Genomic DNA, 15,707 nt, shown 5'->3' on the forward strand with positions numbered 1-15,707 from the left:
TTCACCACAATATCACCCATACAGAGCCCCCTGATGATCTGTTTGAGAAAAGGAATAGATTTCTCATGTAAAAGGGGGTATCAGCTACTGATTGGGATAAAATTCAATTCTTGGTCGCAGTTTCACCAAAGGGCACCTTTTTTCACTACATGTTCATTTTAAACAATGCCTGTTGCCTGGTATCCTCCTAATATTTCACGATCAGTAGTGTCTGAATCACAACCCTGAAACAAGCATTTGGCAAATGCACTCAGACTTAAAGGACACCCGAGGTGACATGTGACATAATGAGACAGACGTGTATGTACAGTGCCAAGCACATAAATAACTAGGCTGTGTTCCTTTTTTACTTTCTCTGCCTGAAAGAGTTAAAAATCAGATACGCAAACGTAGCCCTTACTGATAAGGAATTACAGCCATAAAACACTTTCCTGTTAGAAAATGGCTTCTGAGAGTAGAAAACAGATAAAAAGGGCAATAGATCATAGATTTGAGCTCTGGCATACTTTAATGCATGTGTTATTGAGAAGAGGTCATGAAACAGTAAAAACATAAAGATTAGATTCAAATATAAAAGAAACTGGGAAATAACTTAAAAAAGTCATTTTTAGGAGGAGGAGGATAGATACAGTTGTTTATCTCATCATTTATTTTTCGCCTTGGATGTCCTTTTAGTCAAACCTCTGATCTGGGAGGGGTAGGATCAGCAGGTCTCACAGATGAGCTTGCAAAGCTGTCTAGCCTAAAGGCAGCTAACAGGGGGGCTGGGCAGTGTACCCCACACACTACACGAGATCAATACACAATCCAGTCAGGTATACACAACACAAGCGAGAAACTGGCTGCTCACAGTCGCATCCCCACACTCCAAACACAATAAGCACCATTGGAGCAGCTCACGTGTATTTAGTACTACTTTGCATGAGCAGGGATCATTTGTACTCTATGTTGACACTGCATATCCACTGCTGAAACTGAGCAACAAAACAGTGCCAGACAGTTTCTCCCTTCTGTTGTAAACATCTGATCTGCATGCTTGTTCAGGTCTATGACTAAAATTGTTATAGAGACACAGGATCAGCAGGACAGATGGGCAATCTGCATTGTTTAAAAGGAAATAAATATGGCAGCCTTCCTATACCTCTCATTAAAGTGACATTAACGGTACAATATTTTCCTCAGATACAATCATTCAGTCAGATTTGTGGGATCGTTAGTAATCGGAAGGTAGTTATCGATTGTTCCCATAAATGGGTCGATTAGGGCAATTTCTCTCTGCAGATCTAATCGTAAAAGTCAACATTCCAAACGACAAATTCCTGTATTCTAATCGACCATACAAACATTTCACATCAATTTTCTCTACATAGCTCCTCTGAGGACAGTCAGTGACATGACTATGTACTCTGTAAAGTGCTGCAGAAGATACCAGTGTTATATAATACATAATAATAATATGGTAGGACATTAGACTATGACTATGGTAGGGATTAGATTGTGAGTTCCTCTGAGGACAGTCGGTGACATGACTATGTACTCTGTACAGTGCTGCAGAAGATGTCAGTGCTATATAAATACATAATAATAATATGGTAGGACATTACACTATGACTATGATAGAATTAGATAGTGAGCTCCTCTGAGGACAGTCAGTGACAGGACTATGTACTCTGTAATGTGCTGCAGGAGATGTCAGTGCTATATAAATACATAATAATAATATGGTAGGACATTAGACTATGACTATGGTAGGATTAGATTGTGAGCTCCTCTGAGGACAGTCAGTGACATGACTATGTACTCTGTAATGTGCTGCAGAAGATGTCAGTGCTATATAAATACATATTAATAATATGGTAGGACATTAGACTATGACTATGGTAGGATTAGAGTGTGAGCTCCTCTGAGGACAGTCAGTGACATGACTATGTACTCTGTAATGTGCTGCAGAAGATGTCAGCGCTATATAAATACATAATAATAATATGGTAGGACATTAGACTATGACTATGGTAGGATTAGATTGTGAGCTCCTCTGAGGACAGTCAGTGACATGACTATGTGCTCTGTAATGTGCTGCAGGAGATGTCAGTGCTATATAAATACATAATAATAATATGGTAGGACATTAGACTATAACTATGGTAGGGATTAGATTGTGAGCTCCTCTGAGGACAGTCAGTAACATGACTATGTACTCTGTACAGTGCTGCAGGAGATGTCAGTGCTATATAAATACATAATAATAATATGGTAGGACATTAGACTATAACTATGGTAGGGATTAGATTGTGAGCTCCTCTGAGGACAGTCAGTAACATGACTATGTACTCTGTACAGTGCTGCAGAAGATGTCAGTGCTATATAAATACATAATAATAATATGGGAGGACATTATACTATGACTATGGTAGGGATTAGATTGTGAGCTCCTCTGAGGACAGTCAGTGACATGACTATAGACTGTTATTATAGAAGAATTATATAACAACATAGTAATAGTAACAATAATCTGCCTGGTTTAAACTTGATAACACACTTTGAATGACAGCAGATATGTTCCCTGTAGCAGCCAATCAGATTGTGAACCCCTCTAATGGACAGGTAAGTGACAAGACTATGTACTCTGTACAGCACTGTGGAAGATGTTGGCGCTATATCATATTAAATAATAACAATAGCAACTCCACCTCCCTTTCCCTGACAATTAAGCAAACACCATTATTACCCTTCCTGGGCGGTCGGCTGCGGCTGCGCGACCGGCTGCGCGTCCTGCGAAACTGGGACCTCCCCAAAAAACGGTAGTAATAGGAACGTCGCCCCGAATTTTTCCGCCTCACCGACATCCTGATCTCAGCAGAAGAGTCGCTTCATATAAAATCCAAGGATAGGAATTCTATCACATGAGGTACTCCCGACCGCCTGTGTGTGCTCAGAGATGGGGACAGGTAAACAAAACACTCCAGACAACTTCTGCAGGAGGAGGGGGGAGTTCCATAAAGTTCTGTGAAGTTTGGTAAAGTTTTAGTGGAGTTCCTGAGTTCTGTATCCTGAAGATTTCTCCAGCCAGGAAGCTGCCTGTCAGGGAGGCACACAGGAGAGCTCGGGGGTCCCCCTGCACAGCTCAGCGTGTGGAAGGATCAGTGTAACGTGAGAGGGCTGGAGGAGATACTCTACACACACCCCACACAGGCAGACCTCGCCTCTCGCTGCTGCACACAGCACTGCAGCCCATCTGCCTCCCGTCACCAGGGGAAGTCACACAGAAGCCCCTGCAGGGGGCAGTGTGTCTGTCAGTGACGCACATGGTCTTCAGTGACCTCACATGTCCTGCAGTAACTCCCATCTGCTCACCTGTTTACATAACTTTCATCTGCACATCATGTTCTGGGAATACACGGCTTGTTTTTGCCACTCAATTCCCCCGCTCGATCGTTTCGCCGCTCGATTCTGCAGTGGATGCTCTTATCTTCCGCTCGTTTTTCTTATCTTTTCCCATTCAGTGCTATCTGGGATCGAGCGGCGAAACGATCGGGCGGGAGATCGGACATGCCGGAAATTATCTATCGAGCCATCTAAATGGCTCAAAAACGACTTCAGGTGGCCATACATCTAGCGATTTTGCGGGCGATCGACCAGGGGCGTAACAATAACCCCAGCTAGAGATGCAGGGGCAAGGGGGCCCATAGGGGGTGAGGACTGGTGGAGGGCCCGCCCAGGGCCGTTTTTAGCGGCAGGAGGTGGTGCGCAGTGTAGGAGAGGGGGCAGTGGGCACACAGTGGCGGTGAGGGCAGCTCAAAACTCCCCCTTCACTCACCTGGCTCCCCCCTCCAGAAATGGGGGGAGAGGGTGGGGGCTCCATCCAAAGTTTTGCAGGGGGGGGGGGCAGTGATTTTTAGTTACGCCCCTACGATCGACCATCCGATAATTTTATTGGATCGGAAGATTAAAAAATCAGTCGCATATATCTATTGAGCAAGCTGGAAAATCAGGGATCGTTGTGGTCCATCGGGTACATGGCAAAAATCGTGATGACCGATAAGCGTGACAGAACCACTAGCCGCTGTCCCGCCAAAAGAAAACTCTCCCCCCTCGTGCACAATGGGAAATGCTTTTTTTTTTTTTTTTTTTAAAGCCAGATGCTTACCTAAGGACTTGTGCAGCAGCAGGATAAGCCATATACCGGCTGTATCTTGCGCCCAAGTCTCCCGGTGGCGATTTCATAGGTATGCCCCCCAATTACCTATATATATATATATATATATATATATATATATATATATATGCACTATTAGTGCCCATTCACACTTAAAATCACCAAAAGCGCTAGCGTTTTGCGCAAGTGATTTTACCGCGATTACCGCGGTAAAAAAAATCACTGAACACTTCCGGGATTTCAGAGCACTCCAGAATCGCCTCAAAACTGCTGTAGGTAATGTGTTTGCGATTGGCGCTAATCGCAAAACGCCCGCGAACACTGCCATAGAGTAACAAAGCAGTAGTGCTTTAAGAAGCGCTAGCGCTTTAGCGATTAGGTGTGAATGGGCCCTTACCGCCTGTGTGAAAATCTTTGTGAATTTGAGAAGATAAAAGGAATACCGCCTGCCGTAAATTACCCAAAATGAACACTTTTTACCGAATGTCTTAGTGAATTTAAACCTTTGTTAAAAGTTTGATTAAAAAAAAAAAGGAAATCTAAAAATCTGATTTGAGGAGCTTTGACCTCCACGGGACACATTTATGGGTAACATCTGTGCCATGGACAGCGCCAGTCGCACCTCAGACACACAAGTGTAGCAAATGGTCACTGTGACCAAAAGGACTCTCCTCCCCCTCCCCCTCCTCCAAAGGCCCCGCATTCTGCCACAGCTCTGAGTAGCAGCATTCCTCACCACAGACTCCACAGTCCTGCACACGACTCTTACTTCTGGGGCTCAAGCCCGCTGTGAAAGCAAATGTGAAGCAACCTGAATGTCAACTGATATAAAAAAAAACTATCAAAAACAGATACTCTCCTATTGAGAGGAAAGACTCTAGGTCCTGTATATATAGTATTCTCGTTCCTCTCACGGTCCCCTCCTTCTCCCGCAGGCTCCCGCGGTAGCAGTATTCAACCGGAGCCAGGGTCGGACTGGGACACCAAGGGCCCACCAAGGAAGTTTCAGCCTGGGGCCCACCCCCCTCTCCTCCTCCCCCCCCCCCCTCCTCCCTCCCCCCCCCCCCCCCCCATTTTGGGCTCACATACACATGTACTCTAGAAATTTTGCATGACTTTATGGTAGGGAATAGATTGTGAGCAATTCTGAGGACAGTCTCCAATAGGGATATGTCTAAATGCGAAACTAAATGGGTGTCACCACGCACTGGAACATCGGCGTGGTCATGATGAGTCATGGGCAGACTTAAAAAAAAAATACAAAACACAAAATAAGTAGCGGCGTTATTCACAGAGATTAGGTCCGACCAGATACATTGTAGATAAAATATTCAAGTAGTTACATGCCTCATAATTCATCAAGTAGTCAAATGGCAGCAGATACCCCCACAAAATGCAAGGTTGACGGCAGATACCCCCACAAAATGCAATCAGGTTGACGGCAGATACCCCCACACAATGCAATCAGGTTGGTGGCAGATACCCCCACAAAATGCAATCAGGTTGACAGCAGATACCCCCACACAATGCAATCAGGTTGACGGCAGATACCCCCACAAAATGCAATCCAAAAGTCACTTATCTATTGCAAAGTGGCAACAGCAATTTAAACTAAATAAAAACGTTTTAACTCATACATGAACATTATGGAAAATCCAAGTTGAAAATAAACTGTGAAGATAAACAATTTCATCCATCCTACTCCTGAAAAATGTATTCTTTTTTTTTTATTTTAGAACCTCCCAGTTTTATTTTCTGTTTTAAAAAGCTAAAAAGTAGCTATTGTCTCATATGATGATGATTCAGCCTTTTCCATAGTCTCGCAGTTAGCAATCATGTGACCCCCAACAAGACAAATTCAGCAATCATGAGGTCCCCCGTCAAGACAAAATCAGCAATCATGAGGCCCCTAACAAGACAAATTCAGCAATCATGAGGCCCCCAACATGACAAATTCAGCAATCATGAGGCCCCCAACAAGACAAATTTAGCAATCTTGAGGCCCCCAACAAGACAAATTCAGCAATCATGAGGCCCCCAACAAGACATTCAGTAACCATGAGGCCCCCAACAAGACAAATTCAGCAGTCATGAGGCACATAAATAAACAGCATTTCACATAAATAGGCAGAATGCCCACTTAATATGGTATACACCTCTCACCTGGCTTCTGAATTCTCCTCTACTGGCTGCTGTGCCAGGCAATACTGTTTTTGGCTGGATTGGGGATGATGTGTGGGCTGAAAGGCCTGGCGGTGATGCTGTGGCCGGCCTGGCGGTGATGCTGGGCTGTACTTGGCTGGTTGAAGTAAATGTTGGCCTGACTGTTGGTGGTGATGCTGTGGCCTTTTTGACAGTGATTCTGGGCTGGTTGGCTGGTGGTGATGCTGGGCTGGCCTGGATAGTTTAGGTAGTGACAGGTGCACCCTAGCTTAGGTAGCACCAGGAGCCTCCCAGCTTAGGTAGTGACAGGACCCCCAAGTTTAGGTAGCGACAGGAGCCCCCCAGTTTAGTTAATGACAGATACCCCCCAGTTTAGGTAGTGACAGGAGCACCCAGTGTTTGTAGTGACAGGTGCCCCCCAGTTAAGGTAGTAACAGGTGCCCCCCAGGGTATGTAGTGACAGGAGCCCCCAGTTTAGGTAGTGACAGGGCCCCTCAGTTCAGGTAGTGACAGGTGCCCCCAGTTCAGGTATTGACAGGCGCCCCCCCCCCCAGTTCAGTTAGTGACAGGTACCCCCAGTTTAGGTATGACAGGAGCCCCCAGTGTATGCAGTGACAGGGACCCCCCCCCCCCCCCAGTGTATGTAGTGACAGGAGCCCCCAGTTTAGGTAGTGACAGGGCCCCCCAGTTCAGGTAGTGACAGGTGCCCCCAGTTCAGGTATTGACAGGCGCCCCCCCAGTTCAGTTAGTGACAGGTACCCCCAGTTTAGGTATGACAGGAGCCCCCCAGTGTATGCAGTGACAGGGACCCCCCCAGTGTATGTAGTGACAGGAGCCACTAGTTTAGGTAGTGACAGGGCCCCCCAGTATAGATAGACAGGTCTATAGGTGTCCCCAGTTTAAATAGCCAGATCTATAGGTGTCCTCAGTGGCAGCGGAGAGAGAAGAGAAGCGGTGGGGAAGGGAGGACGTTTCCCCTCCCCCTTCCCTCACCTTGGGGCTCCCCCTCTCTCGCTCCCCCCTTTAGAATTAAGTGATGCGGCAGGCAGCGCCGCTGTGCCTGCCACTTCTTTTCTCTCTCCGCTGCCACCCCAGGGCGGGCGGGCCAGCCACGTCCGGGTAGCTAGGGGGGGGGGGCAGCAGCTAGCCAGGGGAGTGCGCATGCCCCATTTTGCCCTATGTAGGGACGCCCATGGCATGGTAGGCAGATAGGTAGCCGGGTAGGCAGTTATGTAGCCGGGAGGGTAGGCAGATAGGTAGCTGGGTGGGCAGTTAGGTAGCCGGGTGGGAGGGTAGGCAGTTAGGTAGCCAGGTGGGCAGATAGGTAGCTGGGTGGGCAGTTAGGTAGCCGGGTGGGCAGTTAGGTAGCCGGGTGGGAGGGTAGGCAGATAGGTAGCTGGGTGGGTAAATAGGTAGCCGGGTGGGCAGATAGGTAGCCGGGTGGGAGGGTAGGCAGATAGGTAGCTGGGTGGGTAGATAGGTAGCCGGGTGGGCAGTTAGGTAGCCAGGTGGGAGGGTAGGCAGTTAGGTAGCCGGGAGGGCAGATAGGTAGCTGGGCGGGTAGATAGGTATCCAGGTGGGCAGATAGGTAGCCGGGTGGGCAGATAGGTAGCCGGGTGGGAGGGTAGGCAGTTAGGTAGCCGGGTGGGCAATTAGGTAGCCGGGTGGGAGGGTAGGCAGATAGGTAGCTGGGTGGGTAGATAGGTAGCCGGGTGGGAGGGTAGGCAGTTAGGTAGCCGGGTGGGCAGTTAGGTAGCCGGGTGGGAGGGTAGGCAGAAGGGTAGCCGGGTGGGAGGGTAGGCAGTTAGGTAGCCGGGTGGGCAGTTAGGTAGCCGGGTGGGAGGGTAGGCAGATAGGTAGCTGGGTGGGTAGATAGGTAGCCGGGTGGGCAGCCAGTTAGGTAGCCGGGTGGGTAGATAGGTAGCCGGATGGGCAGTTAGGCAGCCGGGTGGGAGGGTAGGCAGATAGGTAGCTGGGTGGGTAGATAGGTAGCCGGATGGGTGGGTAGGCAGTTAGGTAGCCGGGTGGGCAGTTAGGTAGCCGGGTGGGAGGGTAGGCAGAAGGGTAGCCAGGTGGGAGGGTAGGCAGTTAGGTAGCCGGGTGGGCAGTTAGGTAGCCGGGTGGGAGGGTAGGCAGATAGGTAGCTGGGTGGGTAGATAGGTAGCCGGGTGGGCAGTTAGGCAGCCGGATGGGAGGGTAGGCAGATCGGTAGCCGGGTGGGTAGATAGGTAGCCGGGTGGGAATGTAGGCAGTTAGATAGCCGGGTGGGCAGTTAGGTAGCCGGGTGGGTAGCCAGTGGGGGCCCCGACTCCTTTGCTCCCCCTCACCTGGGTGTCCCCCCTCCTATTACAAGCCGCGGGGAGGGCAGCTCTTTTCCCCGGTGGGGCCCCCTCCTATCCTCCCCCTCCCTCACCTCGGACTCTCGGAGGGCCCCCCTCCTATTACGAGCGGCGGGAGAGCGGCGGGTACAGCAAACTTCCGGCGAGGTAAAGCAGAAGATAGAGGTCCAGCTGCCTCCCAGTCGCTGTCTCCTTTGTAATTGCCGCGCACTAAACCAGGAAGCAGTGCGAGCGGCATAGAGGAGACAGCGTAGCCCGGGAGGCAGCTGGACCTCTATCTTCTGCTTTACCTCGCCGGAACTTTGCTGTAACCGCCGCTCTACCGCCGCTCGTAATAGGAGGGGGGCCCTCTGAGGTGAGGGAGGGGGAGGATAGGAGGGGGCCCCCCCGGGGGGAAAGAGGTTTTTAATAAATTTAAAAAAAAAACAAAAAACGTCACAACGCTAGTGCCCCCCTCCCTCTTAGCTCTGGGGCCCCCAGGAGGAGGGGCAGTCGGGGCCCACCGATGGGATCATCGGTGGTTCGGCGGCTCTGTCCGAGCCTGACCGGAGCGCAGCATGGGCTGTCTTCGGGAGCACTCAGGCTTCTGAAGCCTCCCGTGGTGGCAGATTGGAACTTGGGGACCGTGAGAGGAACTCTATACGATCCAAAGCCTTCCCTCTCCATAGGTGAATATGCTTTTTATTTATTGAGTTGACATTAACTTTAAAGGATACCCGAGGTGACATGTGACATGATGAGATAGACGTGTATGTACAGTGCCTAGCACACAAATAACTATGCTGTGTTCCTTTTTTTTTTTTTTTCTTTGCCTGAAAGAGTTAAATATAAGGTATGCAAGTGGCTGACTTAGTTCTGACTCCAACTGATTCCAACTATAAAACACTTTCCTAGCAGAAAATAGCTTCTGAGAGCAAGAAAGAGGTAAAAAAGGGGAATTTCTTATCAGTGAGGGTCACGCTGTAGTCACTTCCTGTCTGAGTCAGCCACTTGCATACCTGATATTTAACTCTTTCAGGCAGAGAAAGAAAAAAAGGAACCCAGCATAGCTATTAGTGTGCTAGGCACTGTACTTACACATGTCTATCTCATCATGTCACATGTCACTTCGGGTATCCTTTAACCACTTTACCTCCAAGGGTTTTTCCCCTTAAAAAAAACAGAGCAATTTTCACCTTTCAGCTCTCCTCCTATACAATCGCCTATAACTTTATTACTACTTATCACAACGAAACAATCTTTCTTTGGGGGTACAGGAAAGATAAGGAAAAAAATAGAAAAAAAATCATTATTTCTCAGTTTTCAGCTATATAGTTTTCGAATAATACATGCTACTGTAATTAAAACTAATACATTTTATTCAGATATTTGTCTTGGTTATTGCAACGTTTAAAATATTTCCCTAGTACAATGTATGGCACCAATATTTTATTTGGAAATAAAGGTGCATTGTTTCAGTTTTGCGTCCATAGTTTCAAAATTAACAGGAATATACCTTCTTGACATACATATTGAAAAAGCTCAGTCCCTAAGGTAACTATGTAATTTTTTTTTATTGTATTTTTTTTTAATACAAAAATTGGGAAATTATGGCATGGTGTGGGAGGTAATTTGTTAATTTAAAATGTATTTGTGGGTCTTTTTTTAATTAAATGTGTGTCAGTGTAATTTACTATTTGGCCACAAGATGTTCTCGCAAATTACTTTAGTACTGTGTCTCTATAGTAAATAAAATACTAAATAGGAATGCGTGCATGGGTTTCCTCGGAAGTAAACAAATGATCGCAGTTACTCTTTGATGCCCACGACCATTCATATAGGGACAAAGATATTCATTCATCTCCCGTCTAATAATCGGCGGTGTAACGAGCAGGAGTGCGCGACGGGAAGGGACATAGCTATGTCCCTGCAAGGGGAAGAGGGAATTTGCAGGGACGTAGTCACTCGCCCCGGGGGAGGGGAGGTGGTTAAAGAGCAACTATCAAATAAATTGTTTTTCTGTAAACCTATAGAGCTTTTAGCCAGCAACAATAAAATGCTTTTCAGAGGACTCTCAGCACAGCCTGTGTGAAAAGACGAGTTGTTTTGTAACAATTTGTGTCGGCATCGGGGTGAGGGGGAGGCGGAGCTGAACTGCAACCCGGCTGTAAACTGTTTACATTGCATGGCAGAGATAGGAACACAGAGATTCAGCTGATGCTTATCTACACACATTTGAAGATATATTTTTGCTTTCAATCATTCTGAACACATTCCAGTCACAGTATTGGAGCCAGAGAAGATTGTTTCTGTATGCTGGATATGCTGGGCACAGTCCTCCATAGTAATGCCCACAGTGAGAACTGTTCTCTGTAAATGTCATTTTCTTCATATAATATACGAAAAGATGAAAACAATGTATTGTTATTTGCTAGTAATTACTGGAATTATATGTGGCATTTAGAATTTTTGTTACATAGTTACATAGTTATTTGGGTTGAAAAAAGACATACCGTATGTCCATCTAGTTCAAAACTTTGATAGTTTTCCTTTAAAGAGTACCTCCAGTAAAGTCTGCCATATCAGGCCCTGTCTAAAAGATGGAAGATTGTGGGGGCTGGTAGGGTTAAATACTTACCTGTTCTAGTGTCATCCCTCCAGGCAGGTAATTGCTCCGCACACCCTCTGAAATGGGTCTGGGTGATTTTTAATTTAGCCCCATCTATGATAAAAATGCTGTCATTAAAATTTCCCTCCCAGCACTAAAAGTGGGAAAAATGCACATTGGCGTTAAATGCCATCATTCACATCATTGGGAAACCGCTGGAAGATGTCAGGTAAGAAAGAATGCTGCAACGGTTATCTACTGGGAGGGGGGGGGGGGGGGGGTGGGGGGGCTGGGAGTATAGATGGACTCATAGGAAAAAAGCGCACATTTCTCTGGAATTTCATATCCCGCGCAGATCTGCAGCCTTCGCTCTGTAAGCAGCCAATAACCGTTTCCTTATCACATCTACAATCAACGAAACTCTTTCTAAAGGCAAACAGAAAATATAACACCTGCCAGAGCTGAATAAAGCAGGTCTCACACTCTCTGCTTCTGATTAAGGCAGCACCCCGGCCAGCAATCCAGATACATGTCCAGATCGTTAAATGCTTCTAGATGTATCATTATCTTAGCAAAAAGCTCAGTGATATCTGTACAGCACGAAATCTCAGTGATTGCTTTGCAGAGTACAACATCTCAGTAACTTTGTAGGGCACCAAACTTCTGAGATCTCTGAACAGAACAAAACCTCAGTGATGCCTGTACAGAAATCAAATCTCACTGGCTCTCTGTAGAGGACTCGATCTCAGAGAATCTCTGTACGGTACCAAATATCAGTGATGTCTGTGCAGAAAAAAACTCACTCTATCTCAATGCAGAACCAAATCTCAGTGAATGTGTGTGGAGAACCAAATCCCACTGGCTCTCTGTAGAGTATCAAATCTCAGTGAATCTCTGTAAAGAACCGCATCTAACTGGCTCTCTGTGGAGTACCAGATCTCAGTGAATCAATGCAAACGGCAAGCAGAACTACAAGTGAAGAGAGAGGGAAGATATTTTTTTGCTATGTGTATTAATCCTTTCACCTTTTTCTCATCATCCTGATTATCTGAATCAAACAAGAGAGCTGATGCAGCAGGTCGGGTTATTTATAATCCATGGAAATTAAAATCTCCTATATTCTCTATCGTCACCGCGCCCCCATCGCCTGCCTGATAACCGGCTCGGCCACACTGCTTACGCTCATGAGGTGTGAACATATAATGTCACATGACTCTTTAGCTGGAGGCCCCTAATGAGATTACAGACAGGACAAGACAAATAACATTTATATTGTGCTTTTCTCCTGGCGGACTCATTGCACCAGAGCTGCAGCCAGTAGCAGCATTAGGGAGTCTTGCCCAGGACTCCATACTGTACAGTATGAAAGCGATATGAACCCTGGTCTCCTGTGTCAGAGGCAGAGCTCACTATTCAGACCCCTGCCCACCCCTCGGTAGCGACAGAGCTCACACTTGCATTCTCTATTACAGAGCATCACTTCCTGTCTTTATGGTGAATTTGTGTGAATGTTTCTGCACAGAAACAGGAGAGTATTTTAGTGCGTTCTCCTCGAAGAGGGATAAAACGTTAACACGAATGACTGGCGGGTCCCGATGTCAGCTAAATCCGGCTTCAAAGCACTAAGCGGTGTTGGGATTTGCGGAGGGGAGGTCCACGAACGTTTGTGCACCGCCGAGACAATGGGATGAAACGGCGACCTCACAAGTCTCTCATCTGCTCCGACAAGCCCAGAGGGGGACGTTAAAGGGGAACCACGCTCCATTGTTTTACCGCCAGACGCACGTATTATAGGTGTCAGCGCTGTGTAAATCATCTTATCTGCGTTTTCACGCTATCTAATGGAGGAGTGGACAAACGAATAACCATCACAACATTTAATAGAATGTACTACATTACTGGGGGTACCGCATTTTATGTCAGTTATTCTGTTTTCGACAACAGAAACATTTCCTATATCTATATATTGCTGTATAGTTGTATATAATACTGCCCTCTCAGTGATGCTAGCCTAGGCCATTAGGTGATGCAACCTTCTGCCCCAGAGGACTGTGGGAGACCAGAGCCCATATGCAATGAACTATTTCACTTGAGTTTTCTCCTTGGTGAAATGTTCAAACTTCTTAATAAAATGCCTTTTAAAACACCAACAAGCAAACAAATACTCAAAATAATGTCATTAGCACTTTATCACTTACTTTTTGTTACTTTTTCCGTTGCAAAATAGTAAAAAGTTATTATAAATCAAAGGTGAAAAATTATCCACTAGGAGAAAAGTCAGGAGAAAAAGTGAATTGCATATGGGCCCAGGTGTTGTTTCTACTCACTTTTGAAAACCCCAACAAACATTCTGCAGAGATGCACCTGCCAGCAGTAAAGATGATGATTTAGGAATGTAAATCAGGGAGATGAAAGACTTTACAACGGGCAAACACTGACTACATAATCTATAAATTAATATTATACAATATAAGCAGTTTTAATCATGAAGTTCCACAGTCAAGTTCCTCTTTCAGTAGTCAATAAAGAGGAACTGTCATGAAAATAACGTCATGAATAAAACTGCTTATTCTTTTAAAATATTATTTTATAAATGATTTAGTCAGTGTTTGTCCCTCTTTCTTCACTCAGATTTACATTCTAAAATGTATCACTGGAGATGACATCTTTGATAAAAATATGCCTGCTCTCCCAGAATGCTCTGCGGGAAGAATTCTGCATAATAAACAGCCTAGGCTAAGCATCACTGGGAGGGAGAGGCTACATACCAATATACAACAATATATAGCTATAGGAGGTGTTTCTGATGCTGAATCCAGGGAAATTACTGTAAAAGTGGGCGTCCTGAATACTTTACTGTGTTCCACTACATGTCACCACAGGGCCTCTTTGAAGTGTACCGGACATGAAGGGTAAAAGCAGTTTCATGCATACCCGGTGCTTCCTCTAGTCCCCTTCATGCTGAACCGTCCCTCGCCATCCTCCTCCGCCACCTGGTTTCTCCACAATTTGTCCCTGTAATTCGGTGCTAAATTTTACCGGTGTTAGGAGTGCAAAGGGATGCATTTGCCTGTTTGTGTAATTTTACTTTTTGGCCACCAGATGGCGCTAGTGAACACTCTTCCGTTTTATAGGAAGTGGTCACTTTTTTTTTTACATTTTACTACGCTGTGACTGTCTCCTGTTTTATGAATGGACGTATGGACGTGGCCGCTGTTCGCGGTCACGTCCATTCATTCCAGGCATTGCGATTGGGTAGAGGACCAATTAATGAATACGGGGTCTCGACGGTAAAAGGCGGCAGGGGTGGCGCGCACACGTGCGGAGCGGCGGTGGGAGCGAGTGATGTATTAAACCGTGCTGTTGCCGTTAACAGGCTCAAACAGGACGTTTTAATACGCTACAATGTCATTAAATGGTTAAAGCGGTATTAAACTCTGACATAATATTCAATAAAAATGTGCTTTCCTATTTTTTATATTCCATACAGTTATCATATTTGCTTTTGTACATAAGTATTATTATTCGTTTAGAAATTACTGCCATTGCATTTTATTCATAACTGGTGTATTTCTATTGTAATGTACCCAGTAATGATTTCTGAGCAGCGTATCAGTTCTGGACACATTAGAAGTTTCAGCACACCCTCAGGGAATGTTTACATTCCTCTCTGCTACAAATAAGTAAACACAAGATAATGTTATGCAGATCTCCCTGCAGTGAGCATTCTATTGAAAAAGGAAGTCATGTGTTTAACCCTTTAAATACTGTTCTGCTAAAAAAAAAATGTGGTAGTATGTTATATGCTGTAAATAATCCTTTAGAGCAAAGTAGAAATGCTGGGTTTTATCTCATTTTAACCACTTCAGGATCACAGGTTTTCTTCCCTTAAAACCAAAACAACTTTTACATTTCAGCGCTCCTCCCATTCATTCACTGATAACTTTATTGCTACTCATCACATGTGAATGATCTATAGGTTGTTTTTTTCGCCACAAATTAGGCTTTTCAAGGGTGATATTTTATTTTAGTAATAATGTTATTCTCTATGCATTTTAAAAAGAAAAAAGAGAAAAAAATGAAAAGATACACTATTTCTATATTTCCAACCATAAAAAAAAAGCAAGGGAGGCTAGGATTAGATCAGGGTTGATCAGGGTTGATCAGGGTAGATCAGGGGTATATAGTCCTGGTATATTTATTTATAAGTCCTGGTATATTTATAAAATCCTCTAGGTGGCAGTCAGACTACAAGAAAAGAAGATCCAGTTACCTTGTAATCCTCTCAGGAGTGATTACAAGGTAACTGTATCTTCTTAAAGGGGAACTTCAGCCTAAACAAACATACTGTCATCAAGTTACATTAGTTATGTTAATTAGAATATATAGGTAATATAATCTCTTACCCACCCTGTTTTAAAAAAACAGGCAAATGTTTGTGATTCATGGGGGCTGCCATCTT

General features: G+C 45.4%; 1 protein-coding gene across 8 annotated transcripts in view; it reads right to left on the reverse strand.

Annotated features, from left to right (window-relative positions):
- DAB2IP (DAB2 interacting protein) overlaps window positions 1-15,707 on the reverse strand; it is a 974,997-nt gene that overhangs the window by 643,903 nt on the left and 315,387 nt on the right. For 2 of the 8 annotated variants that reach the window (XM_068249026.1, XM_068249030.1), the window contains exon 1: window positions 2,729-2,820. The exons of 4 other annotated variants lie outside the window; for them this stretch is intronic. The gene's annotated coding sequence lies outside the window, so the exon portion shown is untranslated. Of the gene's footprint in view, window positions 1-2,728; window positions 2,822-15,707 lie in introns of those variants that run through there. 2 more of the 8 variants (XM_068249028.1, XM_068249023.1) reach the window with 2 other exon arrangements.

Source organism: Hyperolius riggenbachi, chromosome 8 (genome assembly GCF_040937935.1).
Source record: "Hyperolius riggenbachi isolate aHypRig1 chromosome 8, aHypRig1.pri, whole genome shotgun sequence".
NCBI lineage: Eukaryota > Metazoa > Chordata > Amphibia > Anura > Hyperoliidae > Hyperolius > Hyperolius riggenbachi.